General features: G+C 38.6%; 1 long non-coding RNA gene across 2 annotated transcripts in view; it reads left to right on the top strand.

Moving 5' to 3' along the window:
• Positions 1-11,986, top strand: part of Gm33733 — a 40,182-nt gene extending 28,196 nt beyond the window's left edge. For both annotated transcript variants that reach the window (XR_003953117.1, XR_001782821.2), the window contains 2 exons: positions 9,646-9,879; positions 10,791-11,986. This is a non-coding gene — a long non-coding RNA (predicted gene, 33733). The remainder of the gene's footprint in view (positions 1-9,645; positions 9,880-10,790) is intronic.
• The last annotated feature ends 350 nt before the right edge of the window (positions 11,987-12,336 follow it).

Raw genomic sequence — 12,336 nt, forward strand, 5'->3', positions numbered from 1 at the left:
AGCATAGCAGATTATCATTAACAGTGTCAGGGATTGGTGCTTACCCATGGGATGGGTATCAAGTAGGTCGTTCCCTCAGCCTCTGCTCCATTCCCTGTCTCTGCATTTCTGTAGACAGGATAAATTTTGGATTGAAAGTTTGTAGATGGGTTGGTGTCTCTGTTGCTTCACTCCTGTCTGGCTACAGAAGGTATCAGCCTACTTTCTTATAGAACCCAAGACCACAAGCCTAGGAATAGCACCACCCACAGTGGGTTGGGCCCTCCCACATTGATCACTAATTGAAAAAATGTCCTACAGATGGATCTCATGGAGGCATTTCTCCTTTGAAATGACAGTCCCTCACTCTCCAAGCTGAGGTGTCTAGAAGAGACTTAGATCAGCCTAGCAGCAAGCAGAGACAAACTTAACTACTTAGAAGTGAATGGCTAAGATCAAAAACTCAGGTGACAGCAGATGCTGTCGAGGATGTGGAGAAAGGGGAACACTCCTCCATTGTTGGTGGGATTGCAAGCTGGTACAACCACTCTGGAAATCAGTCTGGCGGTTCCTCAGAAAATTGGACATAGTACTACCGGAGGATCCCGCAATACCTCTCCTGGGCATATATCCAGAAGATGGTCCAACCAGTAAGAAGGACACATGCTCCACTATGTTCATAGCAGCCTTATTTATAATAGCCAGAAGCTGGAAAGAACCCAGATGCCCCTCAACAGAGGAATGGATACAGAAAATGTGGTACATTTACACAATGGAATACTACTCAGCTATTAAAAAAAATGAATTTATGAAATTCCTAGGCAAATGGATGGACCTGGAGGGTATCATCCTGAGTGAGGTAACCCAATCACAAAGGAACTCGCACAATATGTACTCACTGATAAGTGGATATTAGCCCAGAAACTTAGGATACCCAAGATATAAGATACAATTTGCCAAACGCATGAAATTCAAGAAGAATGAAGACCAAAGTGTGGACACTTTAGCCTTTCTTAGAAATGGGAACAAAACACCCATGGAAGGAGTTACAGAGACAAAATTTGGAGCTGTGATGAAAGGATGGACCATCTAGTGATTGCCATATGCAGGGATCCATCCCATAATCAGCTTCCAAATGCTGACACCATTGCATACACTAGCAAGATTTTGCTGAAAGGACCCAGATATAGCTCTCTCTTGTGAGACTTTGCCGGGGCCTAGCAAACACAGAAGTGGATGATCACAGTCAGCTATTGGATGGATCACAGGGCCCCTAATGGAGGAGCTAGAGAAATTACCCAAGGAGCTAAAGGGAACTGCAACCCTATAGGTGGAACAACAATATGAACTAACCAGTACCCCGGAGCTCTTGACTCTAGCTGCATATGTATCAAAAGATGGCCTAGTCGGCCATCACTGCAAAGAGAGGCCCATTGGACTTGCAAACTTTATATGCCCCAGTACAGGGGAACGCCAGGGCCAAAAAGGGGGAGTGGGTGGGTAGGGGATTGGGGGGGGGTGGGTATGGGGGACCTTTGAGATAGCATTGAAAATGTAAACGAGGAAAATACCTAATTAAAAAAAAAAAAGAAAGTGAAGACCAGCTTCCTGAAGGGGGCACTATTTAACCTGTTTAGCCACCTTCAGGCTGTGCACTGTGCTCCAGGGTTCCAAAGTTTGTGAGATGTCACCCTTGCTGGCTTTGCACCATTTCTGCCTCTTTGAACAACCCCTATAAAACTTACTCATTCAGCAAGATGGACTTCTGTGCTATTCTTACTTTGGTTTGCCATTGATTTCTTATCTGGGTGAGTAGATATTTTGTTCATGTCTACTTGAGAATGATGTCACACAGCACACACACTCCATAATTTGAGCACTCCTAGAAAGGATAATTGATTTCTTCATGAATACTCTGTAACTTGTGATCCTCACCTCAGAAATAATCTGCTTATTATATTTTGCTTCTCAATTGTTTATTTTCAACTAGCTTGTGTTTGAGTTTTAATAATTTCTTCATCAGGTTTTTCCCGCCACTGATGCCTTCCTTGAATGTTAATTTCATTCAGAGTATCTTTCAGATACATTATTTCCATGCAGCTTTTATTTGCATTTATTCTGTGAAAATGATGGAGTACTGAATCATTCACTCTTCACTGCTTTCTTAAAGCATGTCGTTTCCCTAAAACTATTGCTATAAAATCTTCATTAAAATTTTTGTTCAGATTAGCTCTTTACTCTGATCATTAAGCAAAGCCATGATTTCTGGTGAGCTCTTGGCACCCGTTGGCATGCAATGGCACACACATTGAAAGTCTTGGTATTTATTCCGGTCTTCACAATTCACTTCGTGCCTGTCCTTCCCATAGTTTAATGAAGCTGCTTAATTTTTATACGTGTAGTCACGCCTGCTATTTCAGCACTGGATCATGTGCAAACCTGCTGTTACTGTACTGTTACTGTTTGAACACGAAAGGCCTAGTTTTTACCAAACCTCAGCTAGCATAGCATTCAGAATGAACTGGGAGAGTACATAAGTCTAGGCTAGTGTCTCCCTACAAGTCACATTCTATGGTGTAGCTACAGACATATTTTGTAGCTTGTCTTTATTTAATTCTCCTTGGCTCTGGGAAGAATGATTGTGGAAAGATTGGCTTCAGGTTCTTAAGCCAGGCTTGTGGGCATCAATACCACAATTCTATGTCAAACTTTTATACTAATCATCCATGACTAGTGGATTGAACTAAAAGTCACACTCCTGCGGGCAGTCTACTACTGACATGGACTCATAACACAAGACTCATAACTAACACTAATGATGCTGCCTGAAATAGAATTCCAACACATGGGTTGGGACTGTGCATCTAGTAAGTAGAGACTTGCCAGAAGGGATATTCTAGTGGCTCCCTCCATGGGCACTGAGACTGACATTAGGGATTGTTAGAGCCTGCTCAATTTTTTTGTTTGTTTTATATGCCTTGCATTAAATTAAAAAGTAAAAATCTTGCCTTGTTCCCATTGTATAACTGCAGTGAATACACTCTTGCACCATGCTACACTGCCTGAGCCTGATGTAATGTTAGTGAAGCCCTTGCCATCAAGGGTAACACCTAACTGAATATCTCGTTCCCACACCTGCAAAGGCTCACACAACCTCATGGGTGCAGAAAGGCAAACGCTACAGCTGCAGATGGTAGTTTTGTCTATGTTTTTGTCTTGGGGCTTGCCAACCATTTACCTAATGTGCGTCTTTGCTTCTTCAGCTTTCTCCTGTATGTACCAACCTGTATGACTCCACCTTACTAGAGCACAAGTCATTTCTTGATGCTGATGAAGGCCTAAAGACATCATCTACAATTTAGTGTGTAGAGCTATCAGTGCTTTTGAAGTTAGAACCCATCAGTCACAAGTATTAAGCTAAACAGCCTAACATATAGGGTCACAACTGTAGAAATGTGAGCAATTCTTGGGAGAGGTGCATGTTCCAAGTCTGGAAGTGACATCGGCCAAAATGTAAGACTGTTTCACCAAAGATTACTCTATCCACCAGATGCTAGGGCAAGTCTAAATTCCATTCCTATGAGCTCTGGCCTGGATACAGGTGCTTATTTTCAACCTAGATTTGAGTGACTTCCCAGTGGAACTCCAAGGCAAACTACTGTGTTAGCATTTTGCCTTTCTTTCTAGCAGGTAGAGCTTTGTTCCCAATTCTGCTGTACAAGGGTGAGAGAAGGATAGTATAGCCACTCCCATGGCTACAAGGCTATGCAGTGTCAGCAGCTCTGTTTGTGGATACCAGCTTGATGTAGAGCTGTCAAGAACCGGCTTCCCTATGGTGGACCTACTACTGGATTTCAAGTATAAAGTCTAGACTTAATTCCTTTCCCCAACCCTGGATCAGAGGTGTCTCTCCCAAAGTTACTTGGATTAGAGTGAAGAGTGACATGGGCAACTCTTTCTTTGCTGTCTTCAATGCGTCTTTTCTTATAATTATAAAAAAACCAAGTACTATGGTTAGAAGTCCAAGCTCTAGAATCAGAAAATGAGGGTCACAGGAGACTGGGAAATTAAAAAGTACTGAAGCAGATGTGACATTATTCATTACAAGTACAGAGTCCACACACAGCCATATAGGTTGACACATAGAGGGGAATCTGAGGAAGCAAAGATATAAATGAGGTAAAAGATGGCAAAGACAAAGACAAAGTTGAAGATGAAGACATTCAACTGTGACCCCAAGGACATATTTATATACAATTTTCACCAAAAAGACAATTTGCCAGGGGTTGGTTATCTAACAGAATACATCATTGCTTAATCATAGTTCCCAACTCAGACTTCCCTGGATGTCCAGTATAGTTATCCATATCACTGCCATGTTATATAAGTATTATTGGCCCCTATGGCCTTCTCTTTCCTTCATATGGTCTCTTTACCAACACTTCTATCAGTAATATATTACAAATATATATAGACTAAACAATATCATTATACATGACACATCCAACTCCTCAAGAGGTAATTACTGTTTTTTATTGGGTATTTATTTCTTTTACATTTCCAATGCTATCCCAAAAGTCCCCCACACGCTCCAGCACCCACTCCCCCACCCACCCATTCCCACTTCTTGGCCCTGGCATTCCCCTGTACTGAGGCATATAAAGTTCGCACGACCAATGGGCCTCTCTTTCCACTGATGGCCAACTAGGCCATCTTCTGATACATAGGCAGCTAGAGACAAGAGCTCTGGGGTTCTGGTTAGTTCATATTGTTGTTCCACCTATAGGGTTGCAGACCCCTTCAGCTCCTAGGGTACTTTCTCTAGCTCCTCCAGTGGGGGCCCTGTGATACATCCAATAGCTGACTGTGAGCATCCACTTCTGTGTTTGCCAGGTTCCAGCATAGTCTCACAAGAGACAGCCATATCTGGGTCCTTTTAGCAAAATCTAGCTAGTGTATGCAATGGTGTCAGCATTTGAAAGCAATTTTATGAGGTCCCATTTGTCGATTCTCGATCTTACTGCACAAGCCATTGCTGTTCTATTCAGGAATTTTCCCCCTGTACCCATATCTTCGAGGGTTTTCCCTACTTTGTCCTCTATAAGTTTCAGTATCTCTGGTTTTATGTGGAGTTCCTTAATCCACTTAGATTTGACCTTAGTACAAGGAGATAGGAATGGATCATTTCGCATTCTTCTACATGACAACCGCCAGTTGTGACAACCTGAAGTCTTAGCCAGAGCAATTCGACAACAAAGGGAGATCAAGGGGATACAAATTGGAAAGGAAGAAGTCAAAATATCACTTTTTGCAGATGATATGATAAGTGACCCTAAAAATTCCACCAGATAACTCCTAAGCCTGATAAACAGCTTCAATGAAGTAGCTGGATATAAAATTAACTCAAACAAGTCAATGGCCTTTCTCTACACAAAGAATAAACAGGCTGAGAAAGAAATTAGAGAAACAACACCCTTCTCAATAGTCACAAATAATATAAAATACCTTGGTGTGACTCTAACTAAGGAAGTGAAAGATCTGTATGATAAGAACTTCAAGTCTCTGAAGAAAGAAATTAAAGAAGATCTCAGAAGATGGAAAGATCTCCCATGTTCATGGATTGGCAGGATCAATATAGTAAAAATAGCTATCTTGCCAAAAGCAATCTACAGATTCAATGCAAACCCCATTAAAATTCTAACTCAATTCTTCAATGAATTAGAAAGAGCAATCTGCAAATTCATCTGGAATAACAAAAAACCTAGGATAGCAAAAACTCTTCTCAAGGATAAAAGAACCTCTGGTGGAATCACCATGCCTGACCTAAAGCTGTACTACAGAGCAATTGTGATAAAAACTGCATGGTACTGATATAGTGACAGACAAGTAGACCAATGGAATAGGATTGAAGACCCAAAAATGAACCCACACAGCTATGGTAATTACTGTTTTATAAGATTTATTTATTCATGTATTTTATGTATATCAGTATTCTATCTGCATGACAGAAGAGGGTATCAAATCCTATTACTGATGGTTGTGAATCTCCATGATGTTGCTGGGAACTGAACTTGGAGCTTTAGAAGAGCAATCAGTGCTCTTAGCTGCTGAGTCAACTCTCCACCCCACAATTACTGTTTTATTGTTTACTGTTTCCTCCATACCAATTTTATTCATATAAACATACTTTCAGGAGTCTTTTTCTGGGAGTGTATTGTGTGTGGTGGCCATGAGAATGTGCTCCTGTATAAATATAACCTCAGAGAGCATAATTGTCAACACACTACAGCTATTTTGCTTGTAAATGCACTACTAGGTTATGCTGAAGCCATCCCTATTGAAAGGGCAGTTGTAGCAGGGGGGGGAATGTCTGCATGAGAGACAATGGTCTTTTCTGACAGTCAACTTCCTATTAAAATTCCTCAAGGGCTCTGTAAAATATTTCATAGACTACAGGGAAATCTAATATATTTCCACTCAACCTCAATCCCAGGCAGGTTTCTTGGTCTTGTGGTGAATTTTTGGTTATATGACCACTTTTTTAATCCTTGCATATTTATTCTTGTTTTGTATCTTTGTTTTATTATCTATTAAATTTGTTTAAGAATTTCATATATGGGCACTATACTTACATCATTTTTACCCTTCCTTCTCTAACTCTTGTGTCCTTACTCCCACTCAAAATAGTGCCATATCCCTTTTAATTACTGTTGATATATGTAATATGCATATACAAATATAAAAATACCTGCTAGTTCCATTTAGTCTTGCTCTAGTGTATTGGCCTTAGGAATTACCACTTGGGATTGGATAACCTATGAGGGGCTCATGCTTGAGTAAAACTGATTCTCTCCCTTGACACTCATTGACTGCCTGCAGATCTTCATCTAGGGGTGGGTCTTATGAAATTTTTCCCATCTAGATTGGTCCTTGTGCTCACAGATAATTACTATGGCTCTTGGGATGTTAAACACACAGGGTTGTTCTTTCAAGGGAAGGGATTCATAAGCTGCTATCTGCTCAGAATTCTGGGAGTGGACATGGCTAATAGCCTGGTGATTTGTATGGCTAAGGCCAAACCAGATTCTTTCCCTGGACCCTTTTGTGAACTTATGTGACCTTTCCTTAGTCAATCTATGAAACCTATCTTTATGGAAGGTGTCATTACATACTTTATAAAGAGTTTTGATATAGTCACATCTGTTCTTTATTTAGCTTACTTTGTTCCTCAAGATTTATGCATGCTTTATTATGCACTCAGGACTGAGTTAATTATCACCAGGAAAGTTTTCACCAAATTGTGCTGTGCTAAAATATGCCTAAAATAAACGTCTCAGGGTCAAACTCCTAAAGTTTGAGCCAACATTGCCTATTTAGTTATGCTGAACCAAACTGCCTTCTTGTCTCCGTGGACTCTTTATTCTGTTCCCATGGTGGTCAAAGAGACCTGCCCAGATGTTGTGGCAAGCATACTGTTGAGATTTCATTAATGCAGCTTTCCTATCTAGAAGATGATATTGCTTTTAAATCTTCTGGCTCTTACAATCTTTCTGCTACACTTTTTCAAGTTTGCTTTAGCCTTAGGTGTAGAGGTTGAATTCTAGATGTTTTGGTTGCAGTTGGGACCACACAGACATTTAGGCTCGACATTGCAACCAATTGTGGGTCATTTTCACACTATGAATTTCCATGAGGTCTCTCTTGGCATACTTGCTATTGACATATAGAAAGGTTACCAATTTTTAAATATGATTTATATTGCAACACTTTGCTGAAACCAGTAGTCTTTCTAGAGGTTTTCTTTGGGAATTTTTTTAATCTCTTTTGTATATCATCTTCTGCAAACAGGAATAATTTGACTGATTTTGCTATTTATGTCTGTTTAATTTCCTGTTCTCGCTTATTGTTCTCATTAGTGCTTTAAGCATTATATTACAAAGAAGCAGGGATAGTAGACTGTCTCATTCCTAATTTTAATGAGATTGTTTTCAGTTTTTCTCCTTTTAGAATAATGGATGCTGTAGGTGTGTTACATATAGCCTCTATCATGTGAGATATAACCCCCTCAGTCCTACTTTCTCAAAGACTATTATTAAGAAGCATGTTGACATATTGTACCTTATATCTCGCTATACTAAGTTTCTGGGTTAATATGCACTTATCAGTTAGTATAGCGAGATATAAGGTACAATATGTAAAACATATGAAACTGAAGAAGAACGAAGACCAAAGTGTGGATACTTTGCTCATTCTTAGAATTGGAAACAATCACCCATGGAAGGAGTTACAGAGACAAAGTTTGGAGCTGAGACAAAAGGATGGTCTATCTAGAGACTGCCATATCCAGGGATCCATTCCATAATTAGCCTCCAAGCGATGACACCATTGCATACATTAGCAAGCCTTTGTTGCAAGGACGGTGATATAGCTGTCCCTTGTCAGACTAGGCCGGGGCCTAGCAAACACAGAAGTGGATGCTCACAGTCAACTATTGGATGGATCACAGGGCCCCCAATGGAGGAGCTAGAGAAATTATCCAAGGAGCTAAAGAGATCTGCAACCCTATTGGAGGAACAACATTATGAACTAACCAGTACCCCAGAGCTCTTGACTCTAGCTGCATATGTATCAAAAGATGACCTAGTCGGCCATCACTGGAAAGAGAGGCCCATTGGTCAGGCAAACGTTATATGCCCCAGTACAGGGGAATGCCAGGGCCAAAAAATGGGAATGGGTGGGTAGGGGAGTTGGGGGGGACTTTGGGGATAGCATTGGAAATGTAATTGAAGAAAATACGTAATAAAAAAAAGAAAAAAAAGAAAAAAGAAAAAAAAAAGAAGCATGTTGAGCTAGGCAGTGGTGGCACACGCCTTTAATCCCAGCACTTGGGAGGCAAAGGCAAGCGGATCTGAGTTTGAGGCCAGCCTGGTTTACAGAGTGAGTTCCAGGACAGCCAGGGCTACACAGAGAAACCCTGTCTTGGAAAAGAAAAAAAGAAAAAATAAGAAGCATGTTGAATTTTGTCAAAGGACTTTTCTATATCTGTTGACATACTCACATTGGTTTATGCACATGTATATGGTTTATTACATTTAAATGTACATATGTTGATTTATCCCTGAAACTCCAGTAATAAAGCCAACTTGATCCTGGTGGATGATCTTTGTTATATATGCCTATATTCTATTATTTGCAAGTATTTTATCAAGGATTTTTACATCTATGTTTATAAGTGATATTGGCCTGCAATTTTTTTTTTTTTGGTCTGTTTTGGTTTTGGCTTCACTGGGTTTGCTTGGTTTTGGTATCAGAGTCACAGTGGTTTCCTAGAAGGTGACAGAACTGTTCTTTTTCTTTCTGTTTAGGTAATTTAAAAAATTGTAGTTCTTTGAATATATATTTTTCTGTTGTGACTCCATATGAACCTGGACTTTTATTGGTCAGAAGGTTCCTTATTTGCTCTGGGTCTGTTTAAGTTGTTGGTTTCCGCTTGGATTAAAATTGGTGGTTCAGATGAATTCTTACAAGTCTACATTTCAAACTTAATGGAGTATAGAGTTTTTAAAAATTATTCCCTTATACTATTCTGAATTTCTTTGGTGTCTGTTGTAAAAGATCCCTACTCAACTCTAATTCTGTTATGTGAGTCTTCTCTTTCATTTGAAGGTTAACTGTGCCAACAGAGTATCAGTTGTCTGAACATGGTCATGGCAGGATGTAAAGTGAATATGTAAAAAAATTAAGTTAAAAAACAAACAAACATGGAATTGCGTGTGAGGAGATTTCTGAGTGAGAAAACTAAGAAACGAAGACAAAAGTCTGGTGACCTGAGTTTCTTCAGAAACAAGGAATTGTTCTTGGATTATGCTTTTGCGCCCCTTTCAGGTGTAGCACAAAAGAGTGAGTTTACATCAGATTATTCATTCCGAATGGCTATTTTTATTTGTTTATACTATTATTTACTTATATGGAAAAACATTTTGCTTTATGCTGCTTGTATCCATATGTTGTTTGTCCTTGTAATTGTACACATTACTCATGTGACTCCTCTTAACCCTCAGAATATAAATTGTCTGATGCTTTGAATAAAGTTGGCTATTGCATGAGACTTGTTCTGCCTCCTTTATCAGCTCTGTTCTCCTAGGTTCTACAGCCTCTAAAGTAGTGACAATCAGTCTTGATTATTTTTTTTCAAAGAGCCACCTCTTATATTTGTTGATTTCTTCTATTGCCTTTTTTGTTTCTCTTTTATTAATTTATGCTCTGATTTTTACTATTTCTTCTCATCTACTGGACTTGGGTTTAGTTTGTTCTTGTTTTTCCAAATTCTTATATCATATCATTAACTCATTTATTTATGCTCTTTCTTTTTTTAGTAGGCACTTAGAGCAATAAATGTTCCTTTTAGGATTGCTTTTATTGTACCCCAGAGGTTTTGCTATGTTGCATTTTCCTTTTTATTTAATTTGGGAGTTTTACATTTTCTTTCTTGATTTCCTCTTTGACCAATTTTTTTTCATTCAATTTTTTAATATCCATGATTTTGTATCTTTACTAGAGATTGTTTATTTTTAAACTTTATTGGTTTGTGGTCAGAAAGAATATGCAAAGTTATTTCAATTTTTCTTTATTTGTTGAGCTTTGCTTTGTGTCCCAGGATACAATCTATTTTAGGGAAACTTCCATGGGCTGCTGAGTAGAATAGATAGCATTTAGCCTTTAGTGTTTGGTAAAATATTCTATAAATATGTTTTGTCCATTTGATTTATGATGACATTTAATTCCAATTTTTCTCTGCTTTTTTTTCCTAGATGAACTGTCTCTGAGGTATTGAAATCACCTCCTATTACTGAAATGGGAATAAATTTGTACCTTGACATCTAATACTTTGATTTTTATGAAACTGGATGTATCAGAGGTTGGTACGTACATGTTTAGGATTGTAATGTCTTCTTTGTTAATTGTTCTTTTGATCAAAGTGAAGTGTCATTCTATATCTCTTCTGAATAATTTTAGATTGACATTTATATTGTCATGTATTAGGATAGCAGCAACTTTTTGTTTCTTGGTCCTATTTGCTTGGACTAATTTTTTTTCATACTTCACTCTCAAGTAGCACCAATCCTTGAAGTTAAGATGAGGGGTTTTTTTTCCAAGAAAACAAAAAAAATGTTTTGTTTGTTGATTTATTCAACCAACCTCTGTCTTTCTATTGGGGGAAATTAAGGCCATTAATATTTAAAGTAAGGTGTGTGACAATTGCTGTCATTTTGCTCTTTAATTTTGCTATTTCTGTTCTTAGTTTTATTTTGTGCTTTGATAATTATAACTTCATTTGTTTTCTTCCCAGAGTCTCCTGAGTATGATTACTTATTTTCTCTCTAGTCCAAATATTGCTCCCAGTAGTCTCTGTAGTGCTAGATTGCTGGGTATGAGTTCTTTCAGATCGGTTTACATGGTAAGTTGGTATTTTTTTTCCTTCAACTATGGCAGATAGTTTTGCTGGGTAAAGTGGTCTGTATTGCCATCTGTAGTCTTTTAGAACTTGGAATATATTATTCCCAGTCTGCTGGCTTTAAAACTTTCCATTGAGAAGTCAGTACTTATTCTAATGGGTTTGCCTTCATGTGAGACTTGAGATTTTTCTATGAGGAAAAGGAGAAAGAGGCATCCCATGATTTGAAGTGAGTTAAGAAACTGTGGGGGGAAAGGGTGTCCTGAGGAAGATTTAGACTAACCATGGAAATGAAACTCTGGACATGTTTGTGAGGGATTTTCTACTTTATGTTAGTTGAACTGAGAAGACCCACCCTAAATATGAGTGGTTCCATTCCATGGGCTGATGTTCCAGACTGAATAAAACAAAGAAAGGGAGCTGAGCACCAGTATTTATCTCTATCTCCTGACTGCAGGTGCAAGATATCCAGCTACCTCAAGTTCCTGATTCCACATCCCCACACCTTGATGGACTCTGATTTTGAGTCAAAATAAACCCTTCTTTCCTTAAGTTGATTTTGTTATGCATTTTGACACAGCAAAAGACACAAACCCAACACAAAATATTTCCTCTCAAATAGGCAATATATTTGTACTGAGATGCATTATTCTCTGAAAACAACAAACAGCAAAACAGAACACACGACAGAAGATTGGAGAAGAGAGATTAACAGGCAAATTTATTCTAAACATGTTATATATGAATGCATGGAATTTTCAAACAATAAAAAATAATTATTTGAAAAAAGAAAACAAGTGACAACTGCAGCCAAGGAACCATGTGTAAACTGATGCAGCCACTATATAAGTAACTATGTAGATTACTCAAAACACTAGAACTTAAATGGCCATATGACCCAG

The sequence above is a fragment of the Mus musculus genome, chromosome X (assembly GCF_000001635.26).
Source record: "Mus musculus strain C57BL/6J chromosome X, GRCm38.p6 C57BL/6J".
Lineage (NCBI taxonomy): Eukaryota > Metazoa > Chordata > Mammalia > Rodentia > Muridae > Mus > Mus musculus.